The 12,637-nt window shown below is 37.3% G+C and overlaps 1 protein-coding gene across 1 annotated transcript in view; it reads left to right on the top strand.

Annotated features, from left to right (window-relative positions):
• The window catches only part of PHIP (pleckstrin homology domain interacting protein), a 176,059-nt gene that overhangs the window by 4,957 nt on the left and 158,465 nt on the right, over window positions 1–12,637 (top strand). The window lies entirely within an intron of this gene.

The raw sequence follows: 12,637 nt of genomic DNA, 5'->3' as shown, positions 1-12,637 counted from the left end.
ACAATGAGGTACCATCTCACACCTGTCAGAATGGCTCTATCATCAACAAATTAACAAACGACAAGTGCTGGTGAGGTTGCAGAGAAAAAGGAACACTTGTGCACTGCTAGTGGGAATGCAGACTGGTGCAGCCACTGTGGACAACAGTATGGAGTTTCCTCAAAAAATTAAAAATGGAACTTCCATTTGACCCAGTAATCCCACTTCTAGGAATACATCCCAAAAAATCAGAAACACCAATCAGAAAGGATATATGCACCCCTATGTTCTATCTAGCAGCACAATTTACAATAGCTAAGATTTGGAAACAGCTTAAGTGCCCATCAGCAGATGAGTGGATTAAAAAATGGTGGTACATCTATACCAGTGGTCGGCAAACTTCGGTCCCTTGAGTGTGGCTCTTCCACAAAATACCACGTGCGGGTGCTCATGTACAGTGCGATTGAAACTTCGTGGCCACACTCAAAGGGCCAAAAAGCCGCATGTGGCTCGTGAGCCGCGGTTTGCCAACCACGGATCTATACAATGGAATACTACGCTGCTGTAAAAAAGAAGGAACTTTTACCATTTGCAACAGCATGGATGGACCTGGAGAGCATTATGCTAAGCAAAATAAGCCAGTCGGAGAAACATAAATATCACATGATCTCACTCATTTGTGGAATATAATGAACAACATAAACTGATGAAGAAAAATAGAGACAGAGAAAAAAATTTTAGAATATAATGGAAATAATCCTGTTATATGCAGATTTTTAATATTTCCTACAACTTTTGTGATCATATACTAAAATAACTATGTTAGCACAGTTTTTGTTTTTCTTGAAATATTAGTGATTATTGCATGTAACATTACAAAAAAAAATAACATAGATGGTGCCGGGTGGGTACTGGAAATATCGAGAAGAACATTTTGTAAAGCACATGATTGTCTAACCATATGCTGTATACCTGAAACTAATGCAAAATAATATTGAATGTAAACTGTAATTAAAAATAATTTTAAAAAGAAAAAATAAAACATGTTAGAGCAAAAGTAAAAAAATAAAACAAAGTAAGTCTCCAATCCCCATTAAGGATTATTTGTGTATTCCAATGTTACAAGAACAGTATTTTAAAGCATTTAAATAAAATATGTTAATTAAAAAAAGAAATAATTGATAAGCTGGAGTTTATTAAGCTTACAAAATTCTACTCTGTGAAAGACAATGTCAAGAGAATTAGAAGACAAGCCATGGGCTGACAATATTTACAAAACACACATCTGTTAATGGACTTTTACCCAAAATACAGGAAAAAAAAAAAAACTCAACAAGAAAATAAGCAACCCAATTAAAAAAATGGGCCAAAGAACTTAATAGACACCTCACCAAAGAAAATATATAGATGGCAAATAAGCATATAAAAAGATTCACAAGTTAGCAGAGAAATATTTCTAACGTTAATGTATAGTACCATGGGATAATGCTTTTTGTTTCTAGTACTCTTCCTTGTGGCACTTTGCATTAGTTTTTGGCACAAAAGCTATTTAGGATAATGTTTTATAGGGAATAATCTAAAATAACCATAGATCCCTTGTCTAGCAGAATAATCTAAAATAACTAGTAGATCCCTTGTTTGTTCTAGTAGTTCATCTTAGGATCCTGCCACTTGATATAATTAGCTTGGCCTTTTCTCCCCATGAAAGCTTACTATCAATTGAAATTAGTAAATTTTAATGTGCATTTGTATGCCCCATCACATTCTAAAATATGAAACTGACTGACTCCATTGTTGACTCTGGATCCATCAACCGTTAGCTTCTGTTCTTCAGAAACTTACTAAATTCTTTTCTTGCTATTTCTCATTTCCTCTTTACTAAAATTTGCTTATATGTCCAATAAAACATTGCTATTATATGTATATGTGCCTTCTATCATATATACATACCTACTCATACATCTAAGTGTGGTTTTGGTAGAAGAAAAATAAGAAGAGCATGAAGCATGACTTTGAATTCTGGTCTAGATGATGGAGTAGGTAAGTGCTATGCTCACCTCCTTGCATGACCACATCAAAAATACAACTAAACTACAGAACAACCATCATTGAAGACCATCTGAAGTGTAGCTAAATGGAAGTCCTATAATTAAGAAAATATGAGAAGCCACATTGAGACTGATAGGAGGGGTAGAGACACAGAACTGTCTGGTCCCACACCCACATATGGTGGTTAAAAATCAGAAGGGATATCTTGGCTGCAATGGTTCTCCCTGAGATTTGAAGAGTCCCAGCCCAGGGTTCTAGTGCCAGGAAGAGAAGTCCCCATAACTTCTGACGGTGAAAGCCATCAGGGATTGTAACTGAGTGAGAGAAGAGCTCCTAGAATCCTAGGTGTTCCACTAAAAAGGCTCACAAATGGACTCACTCACTTACAGATCACATGCTCTGAGCTCCAGCACTGGGGCAGTAGTTTGAAAGGCAGCAGGGACATACAGGGAGGAACTGAATTGTCTGACTTCAAGGTGAGGGCTGAGGAGACAGCTTCTCCCAGACAAAGGTGCTGGCAGAAGCCTTTGTTCCTTTGCTGAGCCCTCTCCTTGAAAGTGTAGGTAGGCACCATATCAGAGTCTACATCAACCTGGCTAACACCTTTGGCCCTGCCCGGATGATTCTCAAGACCTCACCCCACCAACTTGCTGACCCACCCAAGCTGCTTCCAGTAGCTTTTCCATACAAACACCCTGTTTTGGCTCTTGCTGTGGACTTTCTTAATATCTCCCAAAGGTTCACAAACACCAAACAAGCAGCATCTGGCCTCGGTGTGCCCTGAACCTCTTACTAAGCAGCTCAAACCCCAGCATTAGTGGGAACCAGCCTCAGATCCCAGCTTAGCCTCTCCCAGGCACCTCTAAGCCTAGCACAAGTGGCAACCATCTATATATCCCTTTGTAGCTCATACACAGTGGCCCCAGATAGGGTATAGGCAACGACTGACCTGGGCCTGTACCAGAGCCCCTCTCAAGAGCGTCCAGAAACAATATACCCAGCAGCCAGCTGCAGACCACACCAGAACAGCACCCAACCATCTCCATAAATTATACACCCAAAGGGAAGAGTCAGCAGGCATCAGAATCCTGCTAAAGTGAATCCTGTGACAGAGGGTCAGCTGCTGCAAAAACAGTTCCTTCACTGTAGTTACAGCCAGTCCTCACAACCAGTCAGCCTAAGGGCCAATCCCTCCCACTGATGTGCCCACAGCAATCAAGGCTCAACTACAACAAAAGGGTACACACAAACCACACAAAGGACACACCTGGAGCATTCGGCTCAGGTGACTAGGGAGACTGCACAACTGGGCACCCAAAAGGACACTTACTACATAATACCTCTCTGCCAAGGACACTTACTACATAATACCTCTCTGCCAAGACTGGGAGATTTATATCAGCTCTACCCAACACATAGAAACAAATACAGGGACCATAACATCCCTTCTTTTTACATTCAAATAATTCTGTAATGAAGGCTCTGAAAGGACAGAGCTAATGTCCAAATGTTACATGATATTCTGGTGTTTCTTTAAATACAACATATATTTTGTTTTCTTCCTTTAAGTAAAGTATCATATGAAATTATGGCAAACTGGGGTCATTGTTAGGAACCATCTACACTAATAAAAGAGAAACATGGTAATTGGCGTACGACCGCTACCCTTTTCATTGGCTAATCAGTGAGTATATGCAAAAGGACACTTACTACATAATACCTCTCTGCCAAGACTGGGAGATTTATATCAGCTCTACCCAACACATAGAAACAAATACAGGGACCATAACATCCCTTCTTTTTACATTCAAATAATTCTGTAATGAAGGCTCTGAAAGGACAGAGCTAATGTCCAAATGTTACATGATATTCTGGTGTTTCTTTAAATACAACATATATTTTGTTTTCTTCCTTTAAGTAAAGTATCATATGAAATTATGGCAAACTGGGGTCATTGTTAGGAACCATCCTATATAATAAAGAGGTAATATGCAAATTGACCATCATGCCCTCACACAAGATGGCTGCCCCCATGTAGTCACAAGATGGCCGGCAGGCAGGGCAGGGCAGTTAGGGGCAACCAGGCCAGCAAGGGAGAGCAGTTGAGGGGGGACCAGGCCTGCAGGGGAGGGCAGTTGGAGGCGATTGGGCCAGCAGGGGAGCAGTTAGGCATTGATCAGGCTGGCAGGGGAGTGGTTAGGGGCAATCAGGCAGGCAGGCAAGCAGTTGTGAGAGGGATGTCGACTGCTGGTTTAGGCCTGATCCCTAAACCGGCAGTTGGACATCCCCTGAGGGGTCCAGATTGGAGAGGGTGCAGGCTGGGCTGAGGGACACCCTCTCAGTGCATGAATTTCATGCATCAGCCTCTAGTCTATATAATAAAAGCCTAAGGGACTGTTATAGCAGAACAACCAGAACGACTGGTCACTATGATGCGCACTGACCACCAGGGGGCAGACGCTCAATGAAGGAGCTGCCCCCTGGTGATCAGTGTGCTCCCACAGGGGGAGTGCCACTCAGCCAGAAGCTGGGCTCATGGCTGGTGAGCTCAGCGGCGGTGGTGGGAGCCTCTCCCGCCTCCGCAGCAGCACTAGGGAAGAAGCAGCGAGCCGAGCGGTAAGGAGCAGCGAGCAGGTGGGTGGTAAGGAGCACAGGGTCCCAGACTGCAAGAGGGATGTCTGCCTGCTGGCTTAGGTCCGATCTCCACGGGGAACAGGCCTAAGCCGGCAGGCACACATCCTCCAAGGGGTCCTGGACTGCAAGAGGGCACAGACCAGGCTGAGGGCCCCCCCCCTCTCCCCCAGTGCATGAATTTCATACACCAGGCCTCTATTACTAATATAATTCCAGAAATGACCATAGTTTCTTTATTTAATAGACATATTTCAAGGAAAACAATTGAATGTGTTAAGTGCCTGTTGTATATTCTGAATTGTTGAATATACCGGGGACATAGAAAACTAAAATGGAGAGCTCATTCTATAGGAAAAATATTAGTGAATCAGAACAATATAAAACTGTAACATACCTGAAAGCTGTGCTACAGTTGAGACATACGAAAGGGGTTCTGGAAACACAGAGGATGAACACCTACCTGTCTGCTGGGAGGAGAGGCATACAGGCTTTCTCAAGGAAGTGAGGATTAGGTCATGACTTGAAAACTGTATGAGAATTGGTCTGATTCTGAGATGAAGAGTCCAGAAAGAGCGACCAGTATATGCAGAAAACGAAAGAAAGGCTTATTTGGATAATTATTTGGATAATTATTTCCATATAGGAGGAGTTTAGAGTGCTTCTGGTACAGTGAGTAAAGTTGAGTGTGAAGAGGTTGAGGAGGGCAGATTATAAGGGATCTCATGTCATACTAAGGATTGTCCAGGAGTTCATGAAGCATCATTTAATGAGTTTAAGCAATTGAGTGATATGATCTGTTTTGTTAGCAGTTTGCATTTCCAACCATAAGAGAACTAAGAGAACTTCTTTAGAAAGGATCCCAATGTCCTTGTCCAGCCAATCAATATCCAAGGCTTAATACAGTGCCTAGAATATGATAGCTGCTCGAAAAATGTTTAATATATGAGGAAGTAAATAGATAAATCAATCAATCAATGACAGAGCTAAGTTAGTTAGAATTTGCTTCTGGACTACAGATCAAATTTTTTTACAGGGGTAATGTTAAGTTTTATTTTCAGACATTTAAGCAAAAAGGGGGTGAAACATGATTGACCAAATGTGGATAATTATGAATGCTGGGAATCTGGTACCTGGTGGGTCATATTTCTGTTTTCTTTACTTTTTCAAACGTTTGACATTTTCCCAGATTTATTTGAGGCTTAAAAAATTGCTCCTGAGATAAGGAGAGCTGATTTCTAGATTCCAGTGTGTTGAAGCATAAATATCTTAGTTTTAAAAAGCTAAACTTTTAAAGAATGATATATTTGTACTTAAAAAAAATGAAAAGAAAAATCATGGACACTATAAAAAACGTTTGGAGTCAATGCAACCATTGATTTCTAGATTTGTAAGTTTTTGATCTAATGTTGGCTAGAGAACTTCTTGATTTAAACCTTTTCATAGTTTATGTTATAAAACTGAAACTAATCTGTTAGAAATGAGTTGTTAAATTTCTTTAAAATATGGAAATTATATGCTCATTCCAAAAAGTACTTTGAAAAAAATGTTTTCATATTAATCTATATCACACTTGATTACTTCACAAAATTTGTTACTTTGTAGTTACTAAAAATAACTTGGTGGAATTTATTCCTGCTTGTATTTGTAAAATATATATACTTTGTACTAAAAACTATATATATAAAAATTGTTTCTATTTCAGGAATATAAATTCTTTATATTTAAATTTAAAAGGTATGGATAGCTATTGATTCATACCTCTTTCAGTCCATTCAATAAATTGAGTAATTGCTCCTAAATAAAGTTAGGTTTTAATAATTGATAACCTCTGGAGACTGGCCAGCTATCACTGAAGTCTTTGCTTTGCAGGTACAGAGGAAAGTCTCAGCTGCTTCAGATTAGCTCTCATATCTACCATCAGCCTCTGGTGAACTGGTATCTCCATGTATTGGACACAGTGTTGTACACATGAGTGTCTAACTGAAAGCCAGTGTAGTAAATGATGATTCTTCAGTTGATGTACAGAGAGAAAGTAAGAATGCTGCAATGAGACTAAGATAGAAGTAGGAATGGCAGATGGAGACAAGGGACAGAGAGTAAAGATCGACTTTGGGTCTTTATTTTAACTCATATGATTTTGCCCAGGAAAAAAGAAAGTTTCACAGTAGTAGTACAAGTCACCAAAACTTGTGACAGAACTTATTTTTCTTCTTAACATTAAAAAAATTCATTTCTATTAAAATAATCTCTTAATAATAAAAAGGAAAAGAAGAGACCACGTAAGAAACTGGCTGAATAAAAGGGAAATGAGCTTTGTAATTATCCTAATAGAAAAATGCTATGTTAATAGGCATTTACTAATGTGTGTATACATTTTTTGGAGATACCCTACATATGCTTCACAAATAGAAAATTCTTGCTGTTTATTACTTCATTTCTTTCCTATGGAAAAGCAGAGGAAGGAACTGTTTTTTCCTCCTTTCACACCCGTTGTGTAAATTGTCTCTCTAGTCTTTTGCCTAATAACCAGGAGAGCTAACAATAAGAGATACTGAAGATCTTAATGTGTGACTGTCTCAACTAACAGAAGCAAAGAATAGATTCCTTCATATTTTAGAGCTCTTAAGATCTGTCCAAATTAATTGTGTATCTTACTTCCTATATTTGGTTTACCATTGGAAACTAAAGTTTGAGTGATGGAAGAGAAGGAAATTGGAAATTTGTAGAGATACTGAGAAAACCGAAAATTTGCTATATCAGGGAAATATGGAAATCTTATACATATATTTGGACACATACACAAAAACATCAAAATATTGAATGACAAAAACAAGTATAAAGTGTAACATGTGCAAACCAGAGAGGTGAGGATGGCAAGACAAAAAGGCAATATATTTCTTCCTTCTAATACAATACAGCTTACTTGATATTCTTAAGAAAGATGTTCTAGAATAATGTTCAGCTACATTATTCTGATAACTGTTGAGAGGAAATAACACATATGCCCTTACCAGTAGATCCCATTTAAAGACTACATTAGTTTTTACACAAATTATTATCAGTTGGTAAATTCTGATGAACATTAAAAAATCCACTATAACCATTTCACCCACACCAATATTTTTATGCATTCAAATGTAAGCATGAAAATTATGAATGCAATGGAATTTGTAGGTATAACATCAAAACCAAATTATAAGCTTTTCTTAAATTTTGAACATATACATCTCAGTTGAAAGACCTACTTGCTATCAACAATATTTTAAATTTTAACTGTATAATAGAACTCATTCTTTAGGGTAGTTAGCTAACCACTATTTCAACAAATACACGACTATAGCCATCAAAGGGAACAAAGTAGAGAGGCATAAGTCAAGATCTTTGCCAAGTATTTAAATAAGAGAAGAAAAATAGAGGCAATTTATAAAATAAGGTAGTAAATTAGGCCTTCCTATAGGAATTTGGAAAAATGGAAAGCCCATTTTTTATTACAAAGTCAGTTTAAATCTAAATTGGCTTTATTTTCCATTTTGAGTTGGATCTTACTTTCATATATGTCTTACTGTCATATTTGAATCTCAAGTCAGACTTGTGGGCACTCTGAAGATCTTATTCTTTTAAACAACCATTCTCCTTTCCCAACAACAGTGTCTACTTTGGTGTCCTTGATTCTGAGTGTTTTTATTATGCAGAGATTCCTCACTAACTTGTCAGATAAACCTCCCCCTTTCCTTTCCATGAGTAAAATAATTTTTTTCTTCTTTGGGGTTTTTAGTTTACGAATTTGGGTACATGTAAAGGCAAGTTACTACATAACTCTTGCCATCAAATTCCCTCTTAAAAGCACATTGACAATAGCATGCTTTGTTTAACACACTACCACTAGCAGCTTTCAATGACACTGCATCCTTTCCCGGAGTCTATCCTCTCTCCTTCCACTGTTCTCTGATCAGTCCAGCCCACTCTCCATCCATCAGACATCTTCATATGATACAGCATGCCTACAGACTTCTCCTTTAAGTTTCTTGCCATCTGGAACAGCTTTTTCTACTCCATCCACTGTGTTGCTTTAAATCTTGGGGGAATATGTTCTAAAATTGCTTTTCTACATTAATCTTTGTAATTGTACTGTTAGATCATGAAGTGATGTTAAAAATAAAACATGTATGTCCATGAAGATATGTCTTTCTTGTGCAAACTAAAACTTACATTAGAAAAAAAAATTCCAAGCTCCTAGGATTATTTAATTTGGAGGAAAAAAAGTTGAGTGGTGAATCACTAATAACATTTAAATAAGTAAGGGATTATTTGATTGTTGGTAACCAGCTAATTTTTGTTAGTTTAAAAGGAATTGTGCTCTAATTTAAGTGAAAAGCTTTCTCGGTGGAGACAATATAAATTGTTAAATAATGACTTGGCTTCCTCTAGTCTTTCTGTAGCAGCTAAATAGTATATTTGCTCATATTGCAAATTTGATATATATTCAAGCTTTATAAAGGGAGAAGAATATGTGTGTTGAGAGAAAGTCAGAGAGATCTGAGCAGAAACACACAATATTGGGGAGCAATCCAGAAGGAGTGAGGTGTATTACACAAGATTCTTTTGACAGCTGTATTTTGTTGTCAGGACAGATGAGTATTAAAAAAGGTTGTTTTTGAAGAACAGTGTTTTCTACTTTTCCATTTATACATTTTATAGCTATAAATAAAGCATAATATCAACATAAAAAAGGGACTTAATATATAATTTTAAAAATTTTTGCAGAGTTTTTTGAGCTATGTATTATTTCATGCTAGTGGAGATAAGCGAAATTTCTTTCATAAGTGTGGTGGAATCCTTTTATTTATAAATACTATCCTATCTTGTTCCAGAAAGAACTTGAATGGCAGCATTTGATTATTTCATTAGAATAATAACTTATCACAATCAAGACAAACTTTTTGTAAAATATTTATCTTGTTTCATGTGATGCCAAGTGAAAACAAGGGGTGAATTTCACAGAAATTTTTCTTGAACTTCACATCTCAAGAAAAGTTTGTAATTCTCCTAAAGAGACTACTATAATAAAAACATGAATCATTGGTTTTCCAAACTTTTACTATTTTTGTTAGCCTTCTTATATAAAAGGCATGAAAATCTTTTAAATTAACACTTTATTTTTGAAGTCCATGAAAAAGTTAAAATAAACAAATAGAAAGGGATATAGATGGAATCTGAACTATCCTTATATGGAAAAGAGAAGGCTGAGAAAAGGATTGCAAGTGCCATCACCTTGGGAACTAAAATATAGGACTTCAAGGTAAGATTTTCTTTCTATATGATATGTACAGTCTTTCCGTATATACATGCACAATAAATGACTTAATAACCCTATAGTTAACAGAATCCAGAAATGTGTTTTATGTTTAAAGAAATTAAAATGTTATAAGGAGTATTACATTTAAAAAACGAAGTAAAATTCAATTTAACATCCACTGTTAAAAGCAAATAGTTTATTTGGCTTAAGAGAAGTTTTAATTTTTAGCAGTTAATATATATTTTCTTAAAACAGACTGATAGTTATAAATTAGTTCAAAGGCAGCCATCTTGAAATTAGGTCTTTGAAAAATAAACTATAAATATTGTCAAAGGTTAGTCAAAAATGACAGAAACATCATATTCAGGAAACTTCGAAGGGCTATTTTCCTTTAAAAAATTAGGAGCTAAGTATAGTAGCATACTTAGGGAAAGCTTTTGTAGCTTCTAAATGGAAAACATACATGAGATAATCATACTAGCTTTCAATGTTTACATAACAGTCACAAGATATATGTGGAAAACTTTACTCAGGGTAATTTTATATTTCATGTCATAATTTGGTTTATTTTCCTTCACAAGGATACAACATCTATTAGTAAGAATCAGACTAATACAAACATTTCAAAACCACAAGATTCTAACTATAATCCTTAGTTCTTGAAATCTGTTTATTTGAAGAACATCATAATATAAAATATTACACTTATTTGAAGAATATAATACTTTTTAAAAAGAAAAGATACACTAGAAAGCATCAATCATAGAAATAAACAGAACTGCAGAAAGGCATATTAAATGTCTGTCTTTTCAAACCTAATCACCTAGAAGAAGCTACTTTACCTATAATAGTTAGAATGGAATTACTGTCTTTAAAAATGCAAATATTTTCAATATTGGAAGGATAGCCATTTCAATAAATAAGTTTCTCTGGTAATTAAAACGCAATGGGACAACTCTTCTTTATTTGAATTAAGGGTGTTTTTTTAAAAAAAAAGGCAATTTTTACATTGTATTATTCCAAGGATGTCTAGTCTTTTTTTCTCCTTCAGCATGTGTACGATGATTTCTGGATGTTTTCGTATAGGATAGGGCATTACACAGATGCAGTCTTGCAGTGCAGCCCAAGGCAGTTGCAGCAAGTATCTCCCACTAGGAATGTGAAGGAGCTCAGCGGGTACAAGGCTTGAGGAAACAATCCAGAAAATCACGGTACAGCTTGTGGGTCCTTTCCCCCACGAATCACCTTTTTCAGACCACATTCATAAAATGCAGTTTATTATCTAAAATTTTTAAGGAGACTCTTTTGTTAAATGTTAACAAAAGAACGACTATCCTAGTTCCCTTTAAAATGCAATCCTTACAAACAAAAATCCACTCTCAAGTCTTTTGGAAAAGTGCTTAAATCGTCTGGAGATAAATATCACTTAGTGTCCTTGTTTTCTAACAAATGGCTTTTTCCATTGTTTCCATTAATTTCACCCATATTCGTTTTTTAACAAACAAGGCCCTCATCCTCATCACAAAACGCAGATGTATGATTTAGCCTGTAAAACCGGTAATTACATACTAATTTACGAAAGATTAATTTTTTTCTCCTTTTGTCAGTTTTCAAGAAGTCTTCCCGTGATTAACTGTAAACAGGAATGGTTTACACCTCAAATTAGAAGCCATTAATTAGTATGACGAAGTCAACTACAAGATACACAGATAATTTAAATTATTTAATCACTAATCACCCGGGTTAAAGTGTAGTATACTGTTTCAATATCCTTCGGAGGTTATTGATCTGTCACTAAACTACCTCCAGATCAGTTAGGATAAATACCAATCTTCTTTCCTTTCTTTCATGTTTACATTATTCCTTCTGGTAAACACTTAAAAAAAAAAAGCTTTAAGGTTCTTGAATCCCAAATCCCTAATTAGCCGTCACGACTAGCCGTTTTGTAATCAGGAAAAGAGTATCTGAAGTACAGATCAGGAGTTCGCTTTGCCCCTGTAACAATAACAGCATTTTTTAAATGTACGCTTAAGGCAATGGCAGTAACATAAGATACACGAATAGGTGGCTTCAGCAAAGAGCGGGCTAGCAAACGCAAGTGCTTTAACAAAAAGAGCCCGAACCTTTTATTGCAATATCAAGCACTGGAATAAATTACACTTTGCATCGGTTGCAGAAATTAACGCAGGACAAGACTTACACAGATGCCAATCCGCAGCATTTATACACATGCACATGGCAAGAGACAGAAACCAAACACTCTCATTCAACTCGGGCCGGGGAGCGCGATCCCGAGTTTGCCCAGCGTGAGAGTGCGCTCTGCGTGTGTCTGAGTGCGTGCGTGAGAGTGAGACCCATCCTCGGGGCATTTCCCCTCTTTGGGCAGTTTTGCTTCATTTGTTTCCTATTTCTGCTACATAGAAAGTAACTTCCATCTCAGCGCCAGCCAGCGCCACTGAATAGAGCTGTGCTGCGGCTCCGTTTGCGTCAGATCCCTCCGCGGAGCCGGCTCCGGCCCCCTTCCTCCCGCGATCGGCCTCCACAGAGAAAGCGCCTCCCAGCCAACCCGCGGCTCCGGCTCCGACATCTTCTCCAGCTGGAAATAAATAAACAAATCGCACCTTCGGCCAGGGAGGGGTGGGGTAGGGTGGGGTGGGTGCGGGGGTCTCACCGCGCCTC

The sequence above is a fragment of the Myotis brandtii genome, unplaced genomic scaffold (assembly GCF_000412655.1).
Source record: "Myotis brandtii unplaced genomic scaffold, ASM41265v1 scaffold151, whole genome shotgun sequence".
In the NCBI taxonomy this organism is placed as follows: Eukaryota; Metazoa; Chordata; class Mammalia; order Chiroptera; family Vespertilionidae; genus Myotis; species Myotis brandtii.
The sequence above is the reverse complement of the archived record's forward strand: the minus strand, read 5'-3'. Positions and strand labels throughout refer to the sequence as shown.